The 13,573-nt window shown below is 40.2% G+C and overlaps 1 long non-coding RNA gene across 5 annotated transcripts in view; it reads right to left on the reverse strand.

The window, feature by feature from the left end:
* Window positions 1-72: 72 nt before the first annotated feature.
* Window positions 73-13,573, reverse strand: part of LOC106889431 — a 20,587-nt gene continuing 7,086 nt past the window's right edge. The window contains exons 3-7 of one of the 5 annotated variants that reach the window (XR_001412326.1): window positions 11,466-11,513; window positions 5,843-9,768; window positions 4,884-4,994; window positions 2,644-2,831; window positions 73-153 (exon numbers count right to left, since the gene is read on the reverse strand). This is a non-coding gene — a long non-coding RNA (uncharacterized LOC106889431). Of the gene's footprint in view, window positions 154-2,643; window positions 2,832-4,883; window positions 9,769-11,465; window positions 11,514-13,573 lie in introns of all 5 variants that reach the window. The other 4 variants (XR_001412327.1, XR_001412325.1, XR_001412324.1 and 1 more) reach the window with 4 other exon arrangements.

The following is a 13,573-nucleotide window of genomic DNA, read 5'->3' on the forward strand; positions in this document are numbered from 1 at the left end:
TACAAGAGATATGGTAGATCCACGATAGAGAAGCAAAAGTTCTTACTGCCCCTGAATTTGCCATGGAATAATGAGGGAGAGTTGGGGAACCAGCTGTATCGACCATGTCTCTGTCCCCACGCTTTCCATTCCTGGTCCTGTGGGGGTTCATCCCTAGAAAAGAAGGGTAGCTGATGTTACAAGAGATATGGCAGATCCACAGTAGAGAAGCAAAAGTCCTTACTGCCCCTGAATTTGCCATGGAATAATGCAAGATAAGACATTGTGTGTATATCTTGGGTTTTCATAGATTCTTATTTTAAATTAAACAGATGGAGATGTATCTTGCTTCCTCCTGTTTAACTGATATTGGAACCATTATGGGAGTGGTAGGTATGATATTCAGAGGTGAACAAGGCATCAATTGGCAAAAAGATGCAACATAGCTCTAAAGACTGAGCTGGGGAGGCTTAGTTTCCATTGCTATTATATATCACTATATAAATTCAGCTTTCAGGTCCTAGACATTTTTAAATAACATGTCTAGTGTTAGAATAGAAGAGTATCAGAAAACGTGAATTACAGGTTACAAGCTTGTAGTATTTGCAGTAAAAGAACTATTATTGTAATTACATCTATAGAGTATTCATTTATGTTGTTATTAGAGGAAAAGGATGGTAGAATTAGGATGTATGGAAAGAAAATCCTGCAGAAGAGGAGCCAAATAATTTAGCCAAAAAAAAAAAACCCCCCCCCCCCACCAAAAAAAAAAAAAAAAAAAAAAAAGGCAAACCCAGATTCTTGAATATTTGAAATGAGACTAAAATAAGAAAAAAATTTTTTTCAGGGTAAAGATGAACCTCCATTTTGAATCATTATTTTGTGGTTGGGACTAACTGGCCATTATGAGGACATAGCTCCATGCAGTTGTAAACCCACTGTGTTGCCTCCTGCATGTCATTACTGAAAGTGAACTGTTGCTTCGTGGCTAAAGATTTACTTGCTTAATGCCTGGTGTCATCAACAAATTCAGGCTGGCAATGACATCCTACTTGTCTAAGCGAATATACAGCGTTGCACTCTCCTTGTTTTTCTTCCCATTCAAACTTATGGCTCAGTGTTAATGTCTGCCACTAACCAGCATTACAGCTGAGGTGAATGAAGTGATGAATGAACACACAGTTTGCGTGTAGATAATTAGAAGTCTGGCTGAGTAGATCACATTATTTAATGTATCATCATTATGTTTGTATTTAAAAAGCATCTAAACTATATTATTTCTTCCATAACTCCATCTCTTCGGTGCTCTGACACCAGGGATGAATTGTGTTACACGTTTTGGTAGAGATCTGTTTTCTAAAAAATGGTGGAACCCCTTGGAGTTTAAATCATTGCTGTAACAAGTTAGTAAGTTGTCCCTACTTAAGAAAACTCTTGTGTCAGGAGTAAAACTCCTTGTTTGGCTGTGCTGCAAGAAACAAGATGATATTTAATTATGACAATTCAAACTCATCTGGTTTCTCCAACTGCAGGCTATATTGATTTACAGTACTAATATAGAAAAGGTGGAATTAAAAAGCTGGTTTATTTAGAAACTTACTTATTCCTAAAAATGTCTCTTCAGCTCATTTCTAAATTTGATTTCTTATCCTGGGTGAATTACCCTGCATTTCTGAATCTCAAGGACTGTTTCTGCATGACAACAGCTGATCAAAGTACCCACAAAGTTCAGTCATTTTGACTGTAAGATTTTTGTTTGTTGCTTTCTTGAACAATGGTGTTTCCAAAGGGGAGATTAAAAGCACCAGAGACAGAATTACAGACCATGATTACTGTATGAGACTTAATATTAGTAGAGGACCACAGTCTGTAAGATCAGTGGCAAATGAATCCAGCTTTCAGGCAGAATCAATGTCTTGTTCTGAAAAAACAGTAAGGAAAATCTGTGCCAGTGTTTCAGCATGACAAACGAACTTAGGCAAGTTGAAGATAATCATGATTATTTAATATTCCACAGTTTTACAACTCAATACTCTGTGGACCAAAGATCGGAAGGCTGCTGAGTCCAAAGTTTTGAATCTTTGGGTCAATATGCTTCTCATGTCTCCAGCATTTAGTTTAATTTAGGAGGAAACAGTTCTGAGCTAAGATAAGATCTCAAACAAAATTGACGTGGACTCACAACATGGCCTAACATAACAATTTAATCTATCCTGTGCTTCCCCTGAAAGAAGGCTTGGTAACTGTGGTATGATTTCACCTGCTGCTTCTAACATTTGCTCTTTCTTTTTTCCTGAGCAAATTTGGATTATCAGATGGCGAGTAGCTTTGTTCGTGGTAGGCAAACCTGAATTCATTTAGAATTAATAACAGTGAGTTCAATCCTGGATTCAATGGCAGTCTTAATGAATGGAGTCTTTAGAAGACAAATATTTGTTTGTCGTAAAGAGAAATAATTAATTCTTAACTTTCCTGGGCATCAGGTGATTACAGCACATATCACAAAATGTTCTCCCTACGTATCCAGCCTTGGGTGTACAGACTGCAGGAACATTCCCCAAGCCCTGGCATTGCAGATACAGCCCATTTTTGACCTTGTTATTTCAAAATCTGAAGTTTCACAATGAATTATTTGGTGTGAGGAAAAATGTGACTCTTACTCACAGTATTATCTCAGGCCCTCTTGGTGATCTGATGCTGGGGGGTAAGGAGAGAGAAAGGTCCACGTTCCTGCAATCCATCAGCAGTCGTAGGTCGAGACAGGACTACTCAGATGGAGGAATCCAGGCTGGATCTGGATTTTGGCCCGATCCTCACCACTGTCGTCTTAGACGTGGGCATCTTCCGAATTCCTGTGGGAAATCCCCATTTCTTTACTATTTTGCCTCTCTTTTGGGAAGCAACCGGAGCACACACCACCACCGTGCCCAGCGAGGGAGGAGCTGGCTGAGCCAACAGCCTGGGCTGGGCTGCCCAAAACAGAGTACCCACTGACCTCAGTAAAAATTAGCAGACTTCAGTAAATTTACCCTGCAGGCAATTTTACCCTGGAAAAACATCACCCACGTTGCTAGAGTTTAGGACAACAAATTAGAGCTTTTCAATATGCACCAGAAGCGTTTTTTTTTTTTTTTCTTCTATTTTTCTCTCCCCCTATTCCCCCCTTAACCCCCCCGAGTAACATCCAGTTGCTTAATTCCATTTGAAATCACCCGGGGTAGGCACCTAAATAATCTTGTCCTTCATGTCTGTCAACATCTTGAGGCACCTAACCACCTTTAGAGATGTGGTGTGAAAGCTTGTGAACGATGCAATCGAGGAGGGAAACAAAAGACAAGTATCCCTATTTGCTGCCCAAGAATCCACAAAGAATGCTGCTTCAGCTCTGCTCTGATTTCTAATTAGATTATGAGTGATGTAGGACTCTGAAGCCAAGCTGGAGTTTGTGCTAGCACTTTGCATGTATGAATGACAAAGGGACACCACTTTCATATTGATTTAAGCAAGCCCCTGGAAGAATGTTTAAACATCAAGTGCTTGATGCCCCAGTTTGCCAGAGCACCTGGAAATATCAAATTAATTCCAGGTGTTCTGCCATTAAGACAGGCTTGCTGCTTTTACAGCCACACACACAAAATGTGGCTCCCAGTTCCACAAATAAAAACTGAGTGGTTTCTGCTCCTAATGCCTCGATAATTCTGACATATTGCAAGTTCTGGAAAGAATTTTAATCTACATAGTTTTTTTTAAATGGGGAGGGGAGCGAGGGGGGAGGGATTTTAAATATGCTGCATACAATTTGTGATGGTCATCTCTAAAATGCAGCTCCATTATCCTTTTCCATTTGGAATGAATGAGGCTAATTAATTTCAGGCCATACTTGATGAGGTCAGCACCATACGAAGGGTGCGTGCTAGACATTGCTAATCTCTTTCAGCTGAGAGTGATGAATTAAAGATGAAGCATTCCTTTGCAGGCCTAATTTAGAATGTATATCAAAAACCTACAGCAAATAATACTATACCCTACAACAAAGGAAAACTTGTTCTCTCAGGCTCCCATGTAGGGTTGATTTTAAAGGCATTTTCATTTCACTTTGGAATTCCAGCTGTGGATGGGTGAAACAGTTCAGAAAATTCAAGCTTTCTCTCTTTCTATTGCTTTTATGGACAAAAGTAGGCAAGGGGGGGGCTAAGGGGAGAGAGAAACTAGTCGGTGTTTGATCCTGTATATTCTGTGGTTCTGACTGTACGCTCCACATTTAGGAAAGCTGCCAGGGTCTTGTGCTCCCCAAGTACCTGTGACGTGACACCACCCCCCCACCACCACGGTGCCCTCAGAAATTTTACTGTTGGGTTTTTTTTTTTAAGCCTAAGGGAAAAGCTATCAAGTGTCCCGTTTTGCTCAGCATCACCTCAAGGATGTTGCAGGTTTTTCCCCTGGGAAGCAGGACGGGTCCAGCAGTTCTGCTGGGTCAGTCGATGAGGACACAAGAGCTTCCAAGCCAACGACTGCTTTGGCAGGGAGAAACACAGAAACACCTCCCTGTACAAAAGGTTCTGTCACAGCCAGGAGCACAGGTAGCAAAATCTAAGAGAAAAAGTCACTGAGAAAGCAACTACACTGGCTCTGGAAGCAGTACAAATTGCTACAGAGCTCTCAAATTTGCTGGACTTGGGGCTCAGCCAAGTCTTGCCACCTTTCCCTTAAGGCAAAGCCCCCCCAGAAAGTCCACGGGGGTTTCCCCCTGAGCGAGGGGCTGCAGGATTTGGCCCGGTGGGCAGCAAGAAATTAACCTTAATTGTCGCTTCAGTAAAACGGGGACTGTGAAATCCTAATCCAGCCTCAGAAGGAGACTGAAAACAATAGACCACCAGCTTCCCCACCACTTTGCTCTCTGATACCTGGCAGTTTCTTGAAATTCTTGACAGGTTGCTGCAGCGAGTCGAAGTTCCCAACTGGTGGCCGTAAGCGGCTGCCGTCTTTGTATCCCAGTAGTCCTCATTAGAACAAAGCTGCTTCGAATTAAATCCAATCTACATGCCGAATCAATCTTTCAACCCTTTGATTGCTTCTGAAAATATTTATATTTCTTAATAATGCACATTTTGTCCCACAGCCTGTGATTAAACCCAGACAAGGTCCGGAGAAGCCTGAAGTATATGTGGAAGGGGTTATTTTGGACAGGAAAAGAAAGATAAAGAACACAGGTTTTTCCTATTGTGAAACCATTAGGGTGTATAAATCTAGCAATTGCAGTTGTATAAGCATCAGAGTGGGGTTGTAATAAATACAGATTGGAGTATTATAGTAACCAAATGGAGTTTATGGATTATGTTCACTAGTTCATATTTCTCAGCTACTACAATCTAACTAGCATCGTGATGCACTCAGCTCTATTAATACTCCCTATTAATATTCTCTTTACAGGTTTGTGGGGGGAAAAAAAGTTAGGCATCAACTGCTTTTCTGCATAAAACAAACACGTTTAAAGAATCATGCCCTCCAAAGAAAAAAAATAAACAAGGGGATGCTGTAAAGTGACTGTGTTAGAAGGGCACGGGCTGGGGCTGGCTGAAATAGGCTCCGTTCTGCTTAAAGTTAATAACTTCCATCTGAGTGAGAATCTGGCCCTAATGCAGGGCATTTGCTGTGTGAAAATTAGGATGTAAAAACGAAGACAATAACTGCTACTATCCCTCAGCTGGGTAAATCTTTAAGGTGGTAAATAATAAGCTCTGGCTAGAGATGAGAAACACACAAAGGCTTTGAAGCTGTGCTTTGTGGTAAATAGCATATTATTCCCTCCTCAAAAAGTAGCATACATCACAGGTAAGAAATGTGGAGATGAAGGGAAGGATACATTCCTTGGCTGAGAAGTAGCCCAGATAGGGCCTGATCCTCCAGAGTGGGAGTTTGCCGTCGATTAAGGTGGTAGCTGTGGCTGGGGACACAGATCAGATAAAGGCACTGTACCTGTCTCCCTCCCTAAACATAAATGACTGCCCTTGTCTATAATAAAAGGAAAAATTGACTTTGGAAAGCATGCCACGATAAATCTCCTTGGATAAAGTAGTAAAATGCCTGGGTGAGAGAGAAAGAAATCCTGGAAACTGAAAATATATATAATGCTTGTTTAAAATCACTGTCATCAGCAGCATCACATGGTAAATACAGCTAATGTACATTATCAGTGGGCTGGTAAATGCTTGTGATAGTTTTGCTTGTGACAGTTTCCCCTTTTACAAAGAACAGAAGGAAATATTTTCATGTAAAAACGTTATTCATTGATTCTTTCATCACATACTTCATTATATTAAGATGTAATTTCCTAAATATGTTGGGGGGGTGGTATTATTATTATACATATATCCTGAGTCTTGACAGCTATTTTGCATTAATATATGATTTGGATGTTCAGTCTTTAAGGTAGAGAGAAGGGGTTTTTATCATCACCAAAAATAAGAGGAGAGGCATGATGGAAAAAACCTTTCAAAAATAGTGACGGATCCAAAATGTAATGACATGGCATGAAAATCCATTTTGGATCAGGCCCCCAGCAGAACGTTGTGTTGTATGACCAGTATTTTCTGAATATCTTCTATTGTTTGACAACCCTGATTTCACACTAAACTTGGGAGTTCGTTTCCGAACAGAAGCTTTTTGTATAGAAACTTTAAATCATATCCCTTCGTGAACACACACATACCATAGAGGATATTGTCTTATTAAAGAGTTTAAGCCTAAAGGTGTATGCCTATTTTTAAAAGAAATTTTCTGATTGTAGATAACTGCTCAATTTGATTTAGTGTCCAATGATAGTGATGGGGTTGATAACTGAGCATTCATCGGTAATTCATCTTGTGCTAGTAGAAATTTACAGCAAAGCAGTGCTTTCCCAACACTGACAAGTCCTATTAATCTTCTTCAGACACATTTCAATAGGTGTCTCCATCTGTGCCCAACATCTAAACACTCTGGCATCACTAGGGACTTGGAGACACCTTCATTTCAGGTTACACTAGTGAAAATGTGATACTAGATTGTACTCTATTTTTAACCTAATTCTCTCTTTTCATTCAATTAGCCTTTCTTGCCTGCATTTTTCTACTCATGTGTAACATCCTTTTCCCAGGAAGAGCTTAAAAAATGAGATTTAGTTGCTTAAAGAGACAGAATCTGCCAGGGCAAGAACGACCGAGAGCTTAATACATAAAAGCAGCAAAAAAGCTCGCGTGTGCGACGTGGAGATCAAACCACCAGCCCCAAAACACGTCCCGTGTAGAATGCCCACGGTATGCCCCTCCTGGTGCACCTCTGGCAGGCATTGTTGGGTCGGGACAAGTCTGAAACGAAACACCCCACCTCCCGCTTTCCAAATTTTAAAACAGTTGTGGAGGGGTTTTTTTTTGGGGGGGTTGAAATCCAGCCGGTACCAAAACACCTCTGTTTGTTCAGGCTGCACGGGGGGATCACGGCCATACATCCCCGCTTTGCTTTCCGTCTACGGCTTAATGCGTGAGCAAACACGGCACCGACAAATTACAGCAAGAACATTTCGGGGCGGATTACGGCCCAACTTCCTCGCTTATTATTAAAAGCAAGTAAATTGCAAAGCGCATGGAAGAGGTAGGGTGCAAACGCGGGCGAGTTTCCACTCGGAACCAAATGTTGTTTTTTCACTTTCAAAGCTGCGATGGGCTCGCTAGCAGACGCAGCACAGCTTTAAAGCTTACTCATTCAAAAATGTGTGTTTGGGTTCTTCTTTTTTTTTTTTTCCCCTCTCCTCACTCCCGTTTCTGTTTGCCTTTCAAAGAGGAGCAGATGCGCACCGTTTGGGTTGGGGTGGCTCCGAACTTGCTCCAAACTTTCTTCTGAAAAGAGCAAACCACGAGCCGTGCGTCTGCTCCCGCAGCGCGGAGGCCGTTTCAAACTTTGCTTCTGCCTTTTATGAAGTTCTCTCGCCAATCGTATTATAGATCTAAATGACCTTATTGTAGGTGGCAAGTTTAAATGTGCCATATTAATAACTTGTTATCCAAGACAAATTAAGTCCTTATGTGTCAAAAGCACTCTGCTCTGGATTACCTACAAGACAAGTATTTATTGAATAAACGTTGGATCCAATTTCATTTTAATGTGACTGACTGTATGCTTCAGTCCCTTAGAATGAGATAAAAACACTCAAACCTATAACTGTATTGCAACATTACACCTAACTTGTCTATTTCTATTATTGTCTTTTTAATGTGGGATATCAAAAATGTTTGGGTTTTTTTAAGGAATTATTATTGTTATTGGTGTTGCTATTATTGTTTACTATTATTATTATTATTATTATTATTAGGAGCAAGGAGAGAGAGGAAAAAAAGACTGGCATTCAGCCTAAAGAGAAATCATTGAAACAAATTAATCCTATGCCGTTTAAATTGACATGGTAATCCATCATCAGCAAAGGGAAACTCTGAAAGCAATCTAGAATCTGCAGTGTTCTTTCACTGGCCCTCAGGCACAAAGACAGATAGTAAAAGAGGAAGAGAGAGAGAGAAAAAAAAAAAAAAATCATAAAAGTTAGCAGTTCCTTAGCAAAGGGAAGGGCTGGAGAGAGCAGCTTTCACTTTTTCCTGCTTTCAACCGTCCAGTTCAGAGAGCGATGCTGATTAACCTTCAGCCGCTGCCTACTAACGTTTACTTCTGTTATGGCAAATCATCTTCGGCTGCTGAGATAGGAGTGATTTCAAATAGTGCAGAGCCCCCATCCTATATAAACTCCACCATTGAAAACTCTGCCAAACATCAACTTGGGCATTTTCTGCTTACAGAGGGCCTTTTATTAGCCTAAACTTGATCGTTCCAAATGGACAATAAATTCTATCTTCGCAGCCCCGGCGAAAAGAGCTGTGCTATCCTTGGGAGTTTAATAGCCAGGATTTTCATAGAGCTAGCTTCTAGGAAAAAAAAAAAAAAAATTTGGGGGGGGTTATTTGGATTTGGGTTTGGGGTATGGTTTTTTGTCTATTCCCTGCTTTCTCAGCAGGGCTGTCCACTATAACGTATGTTTCCCAAGGGTTTTTTCAATCTAGTTTTAAATATCTAAAGTGATGAGACTTGGTGCACCTTTAAAATTTTATTATACTCGTGGTCAGAAGAAAACATAAACCTCTCGGGCCTTGAAAGCCCATTGCAATACAGCCATTATCCCTGTAATGTCAACAGAGCTACAAAACTCTCTAGAAATAAACCTTTTAAGAACAGCTTTCTCTGCCTCATGTTTTCTTTTAAGGTCAGTGGTGCATCACTTTTTGGAAAACGTTTCCCCTCTCTGGCCAGGTTTAGCAATCTGAAATAGAATGTATATTACTAAATGAATAGGTTTAATTTTAGACGCTGAAAAAACAAATAGAAGAAGAGAGCCAGGGGCAGGAATAATGCCTTTCAGTTAGAAACAGACATAGTAGAAAGAAAAAGTCAGAACTTTAGTGCCAGGGGCAAAGGGGTGAAAGGCTGGCTAATATGAACCATATCCAACATCTGCCCTATTTTAATTTAGCAGGGATAAAGTTTCTTCTTTTTTATTATTAAGAAAACTTTATGTGGCAGAGAAACCCATGAGCTGTGTTATCAAAACTGTTTTATTGTCACACTGAAACTTAGAACTATTAAGAGTTGGCGGGGCAAAGAGATAAAAACTCCCCTTCTCTCTCCTTTTATACTCTGTGACAAGCCTGGGCTCGGGTCCTGCTGTCTGGGATGTCCTTTTCATGTCTTTATGAAGTACTGCACTTGGGGCTGTAATATAAAGGAGAGGTTAATTGTTCAGGATGGGTCCAAATGATTGATTCTCCAGGTTTAATAAATAAATAAATAAATGAATGAATTTTTAAAATCCGAAGATTTAAAACAAAATACTGCTGCGGAGACGTTCACAGTAGTTGCCCTCAGAGATGAGTGATGGTGACGGTGCACAACAAGTGTAAAGCAGGGCTGGACTGGGGAGCTGCATGAGAAACAGCCCAAATTGCCAGGCTGGAACATAATCTCGCTCTACCTAAATGTTTTCCACCTCAACAGTGCAAATTCTGCTATAAAATGTAGCAAAGTGTACTAAAACACATGTGAGTAGCTGTAGGAGTAAAAGAGCAAATTGGTTTCTGACAAAAGAAGGATGAATACCTTTGGATAAGCTAAAGTTAGAATTTGATTGAAAGCATAACATTCCTTTAAGCATCAATATGCTTACGATCCAAAATATGGTTATTTTATTACCAGTTAATACTAAGATCAAAGCAAAACGCTGTAGCTGGAAGGGATGTTCTCTCTGGAAATAAAGTTCCATGTAATTATTTCCTATTAAAAACTAAAACTGGTCTTAGATTCAAAAATTTGTGCTTCCTTACATGTCATATAATGCAAGCTTGTCAAGAGAGAGCAGACGTGCTGTTTTTCACTGGTCGCTGGTACCCTTTTGCTTTAAAGTTTTCAGTTGAGCTTTAACCCTTTGAATGTGAAAAATTCTCATCCGATTTACCTCCGTCAAACACAGGGGATTATTTTGGATGATATTGGTTAATTTCTTAGAAACCGCAATGAGATTTTTATATAAACCAGCACCATTTTAAATAAAGGCTCCAAACATAAGGAGGTATATAAATATAAAGAAAGTGACGTGGTGATTGATAAGCAATTGAAACTTAAAACTTAAATTGCAAAAAAATATCATTCTATTGGGTAAAACAGCCTGTCTTAATTCCATTCGGGACACAGAGTTTAAAATATGCACTCAAAATATTTCCAAGAAAGCTGCAACCTTTCAGAGGAAAGAGATAAGAATGTATTTTAATTATGAGGTTATAAATATGCGACGTTGTTGTTTTTTTGCCATCCCCTAATGTGGTACATAACATTGTTCAGATGCAGTGATATATCTATCTGTCTGACTCTATTCCTGTCCAGGGTTTTGTTTCTATTTTGCTTTTTTTTTTTTCCCCCCAATAGTTTAATGCCTATTTATGTCATCTCTGAGGAAGGCCCTGGAAAGAAAGGGATCTGTCTTTCTGCATTTATAAACGACCGCAGAATAAATAAGAAGTGGTTCCTTTTTACAGCCGATGGGTAGTATTATAAGTAGCAATTTGAGATATTTAGCCACGTTATTTCAACTTTCTGATTCTGCTAATTATTTTTGATCTGTCACTCAGAAATAAAAAAAAAAAACTTTAAAGTGTTCATTAGGACTGCAGAAAGGAAGAGGAGTCAGATATAAGGCAGCAATTATAAGTTGGTTTTAACTTTTTTTTTTTTTTGCTGACTCCTCAGCTACATTGTTTAGTAGAAGGGTGGCTACAATATAATTCTATATTAAGAGCTTGTTAAATAGGGAAGGAGCTGAGACGTTCAGCTGGGATATTGTTTGCTAGCTCAATTAGCATCCAAAGAATTTGAAAGTACAATAAATGTATCTGAAGATCATATCTAAACATACTTACCAAAAAGTACCCACCTCTCTCAGCAGTTCACATATTTCTGCCTTCTGACTGGGAGGAAAAAAAAAAAGAAAAAAAAAAAAGGCAGTTCAGATGTATAGGTTAAGATTGGCGTATGGCAAGGTTTGTGTGAAATACAAAGAAACCTGTATTTCACTCAACAATTTCATTGCTTAAACATATAGTTTAGAAGCATCTTTTCCTTAAACATGTGGTTCAATAGCATTTTCTTCAAAGGAACAATTCAATGTGTTAAAAGATTTAAGAACAAAGAATGTGCTGCAAAATGCAAATTCTTACAGTGTTATACTGTGTATGCAATTATGTATGTAGGCAGATAGATATAATTTGAGAGTTATTAACTTTCAACATCAATGATGTACTCTGAATCAATACAATGTAACTACCTATTAAAATATAAACCAGGTGTGTTACCAGGCAAATACAGTCTGAGAAGCTTTTCTGGATTATTTTTTTTTTTCTTTCAAGATTACAGCTCTGCTATGGACAAGAAGCTGAAGAGATTGCTGCTGGTCCTAAAGATGGAGGTTGCTTTGCTTTTTGCCATATCTGACGTTTCTAGAATGTTTCATTTCCTCCAGGTTTGGAAAAAAAAAAAAAAAAAAAAAAAAAATAAACCAACCTCTGAAATGGTGTAAAGGGAATGAGTTGTCTCACAAATATCCCTACATTTATGCACCTCCCGGTGCATGGGGAAGAGAAAAGTTCCTTTTCCATTTCCATTTTGCCTTTGGCTCAAGGGAGGGGAATGAAGGGAGCAGAAATCATTTTAAGCCTCCCCCCCTCTCCCTCGTCGGATCGACCCCTCTTGCAAATCCCTTTCTTCTTGCCCTCCCTCCCCCCAAAACGCAGAGCCTGGCGCAGTTAACCTTGGAGCGGCGCTGGGGAGGGAAGGGTTAATGAAACCAAGCTCTTTACGACCTCCAGGGTCAGACTCTTCCTATCTGCAATCTAAGGAATTAGGTAAGGAGGTTATAAGATTATAGTGAAAGGAGTTATAGGCCCTCGTAGCCTCACACCTGAACATATTGGGCTAATCCACTGGGATTCTTAAAAATCGCTTCAGCTATGGAAAACTGTTAATTAGGCTGAGTCTATCCCGAGGTTTCCTGTTGCATTAGTGATCCAGCCGAGCTGCCTGCGCTCTATAGGCTCACATGAAATGCGCTTAATATGCCTATATTTCTTCTCCCCCACACCCCCCCCCCCACACGCCTTTTTCCACAACTAAAACCAGCATCAGACACCGATTTCGGGAGAAAGCAAACTTTGGGTGAAATTCAGCCCGAGAGATGACCAAAAAGTCATTCCCCCCCCCCCACCTCGCCCCCTTTGCCCTGGGTGCCCGGCAGGCTATTTGCAGCTGTTTCTAACTTCAGTGTTTGTTTACAGTAGCAAAATTAGCACTTGGAGGAGAAGTGAAAAGCTGTTTTCACATCAAGTTTTACTTCTCGGTTCCTAGCTTTAGATGTCTTTCCTCCCTCCCAGCCGTCAGCATCATTTAAAAGTGCGGCTCAAAAACTTTTCTCTGGCTTCTTTTGACTCAGTTCTCCGCGGTCGCATCCCAATTTCCTGGCTGGAGAAAAAATAACGCAGAGAGAAGGTAGCGTTTGAACGCGGCCCAAACAGCCGGGATTCGAGGCGAAAAGGGGAAAAAAAAAATAAAAAATAATAATAAATCCCCGAGCATCCCTAAAGGACATATTTTAACGTCGCCCTGCCCTGCTCCCAGCTTTCTGCCCTTTGCCACTTAGCCATTTGCTTGTCTCCAGCAAAGCTTCCTTTAATCCGCCGAGACACCCCAGGGCTGTACCTGAGCCACGGCCGATCTTCTCCCTCCCACCAAAAAAACCCTGCAGCACCAGCCCCCCCCAACTCCCATCCTTAAAGCCCGGCTCGGTTTTAGCCCTTCTGTCATTTGCAGAAATGCTGAATTTTATTTTTTATGTCATTTGTGGTCACCCTCGACTTGGCAGTAATCTGTAGATTACATATTACGAGCCTTGTCATTACGTGGCTAAAATGAGGTGGTTAAACGCTAAAATCCATTTTACTCACCACATTTGCTTGGGGGTGGGGGGGGTTAGGAG

This window comes from Calidris pugnax, unplaced genomic scaffold (genome assembly GCF_001431845.1).
Source record: "Calidris pugnax isolate Ruff unplaced genomic scaffold, ASM143184v1 scaffold70, whole genome shotgun sequence".
NCBI lineage: Eukaryota > Metazoa > Chordata > Aves > Charadriiformes > Scolopacidae > Calidris > Calidris pugnax.